The sequence below is a fragment of the Pundamilia nyererei genome, unplaced genomic scaffold (assembly GCF_000239375.1).
Source record: "Pundamilia nyererei isolate P.nyererei 1_Seehausen unplaced genomic scaffold, PunNye1.0 scaffold00023, whole genome shotgun sequence".
NCBI classification, from domain to species: Eukaryota; Metazoa; Chordata; class Actinopteri; order Cichliformes; family Cichlidae; genus Pundamilia; species Pundamilia nyererei.
In genome coordinates, this window is record NW_005187424.1 from 2,767,179 (window position 1) to 2,769,316 (window position 2,138).

A 2,138-nucleotide genomic window follows, 5' to 3' on the forward strand; every position below is an offset into this window, starting at 1 on the left:
AAAAAAAAAACACATGTATGTGATAATGAGCAATTGTCATTCAGGATATTTAAGCTGCCTGTTGATTGAAGAAAAAAACTAGAATATGAAAAACTGAATTTCAGCTCAAACAAACTAAAATCTTGTGGATGAATGCCGCCTACATGTTTGCAACTTGCTTAGGAAGAGATGGAGATACAATCTAACACTCATGCACCCTGAAAATTATCAAGGATTTCTATGGGACAAACTTAAACCAGCCACTGTGACCATTACTGCAGAGCACAATGACCAATCCTGATGGGGACTATGAGGGTTTGTAGTTAAATTCCTGCTCTTGCAGGATCAGTGAGTGTCTGTTTAAAGATAAATCTCATTAACACAATTTTAGATTTCTGCTCCCCATGACATCACCGACAGTTCTGCAGGAGGACAGAACCCCCTGAATTAATCTACCATAATGCTCTGTGTTATGTTATCATGGCAAAATGAAGTCAGAAAAATACAAATACAAAAATGCAAAAGAAAACATTTAAAGGAGGACAACAAGACAGGCAGCTGGAAGAGCTTTTGAAGCAGGCAAACTTTTCTGGATTTCTCTTAACTCTTAACTTAACACAAGTCAAAGAGGAAACAAGGAGGCAGCTTGTTGGATTATATCTGAGGACAGGACGCATGAAGGAGAAGCACGAGGAGAGAGAAAACAGCAGAGAGATGGCGTCGAACTAATCGTGGATCAAGTCGAAGAAGCAAGCATCAAAACTGTGAGTAGACATCACACACCAAGAGTTAAAATTACTGTGCTGATTAAGGAAACATTAAATTTGGTTAGTTTGGGGTCTGGAGCTACAGGTTTGTGGGTTCAGTTGGTCTCAAAATTGAGGAAAGACAAAAAAATGTTTCTTTCAAAAGGTTGTTGGAGGATTCTTACTGTAAGAAGTGAAAATCAATCCATGTGTTAAACTGATAAAAAGAAAACAACCCAGAAGGTTTAAACATCTGGGTGTGTATCTGCTTTTATTTATTTATGCATTTAAAGTTGAATTTGGAGTAATCACACTGGAAAAAGAAAAATGGAGGATCAGGACAATAATGTGGCAAGATTTACTGTTTCCTTAATCAGAACAATAATTTTGATCTGAACTGAAAATGTTGAAATGGGTTATTTTCTTTTTTCTCTACAAATCACTCTGTTAAATCTTTAGTTACTTGTCGATCTCCGTTAATGCTAATGGACTTTTAAAAAATACAGTTTATTTGTAATTTTGTAGAAAAGGCTCTACACCTGTGAAAATAAAAAATAGGTATCCAGACGCCCGAGGTCACTGCAGATCAAAGTACCTAAGCTGTGGTTAACTACGATTATATTACAGATCTGCAGGCCCAGCTGTTGTTATACAAATGTGCCTAATAAGAAAAAATGGGATGTTTAAAAAGTGAACATTGCAAATTTAATTTTAAATTAGTTGGAAAGATGATGTTGGTTAACGCTGATGTCTTTGGGAAAAGGTTTGGTAACTAAAAAGTTGAGATTTAATATGATGTGATTTGAATATGCATGGGCCCATTTTTAGTATCAATCACTCCTGTATGGACAGATCACATGGTTATAAACCAGGTGCAAATTTGACTTCATGCGATTACAAAGGAAAAATGGGATGATCCATCACAAACCTCGCAAATTTTCTGATGTTAATCTGCACAATGATTTTGCACAAAGTCTTTGAAAAAAGGTTTGGTGACTAATAAATTGAGATTTAATATGAACAACTAAGTGTAGGTTATATAATGTACACAGTAGCTATAATTGCTGTAAATGGGGATTTGTACACCTGTAAACAAACATCAATCATAATTTGTGATCAGTGTGAGTTTTAAACATTGATATTTCTTTGTATTTCAGACTAATTTACAAAATATGAAAAACACTTTTAGTATTTTAGAAAAATAAGATGTTTGTAATTGACTTCAAACTTTTGAGCTGTAGTGTTACGTCCCCACTTAAAAGTCTAGGCGATGAGGGTGGGGGACAGTAACAGTTAGATCCAGGTGGAATGAAAAGAACGCCAGGCAGAGGTATTTAACATAAAATAGATCTTTATTGTAGGCAAACACCTCAATAATCATATAAATGGCAACAACAAAAGGAGACAGCACCG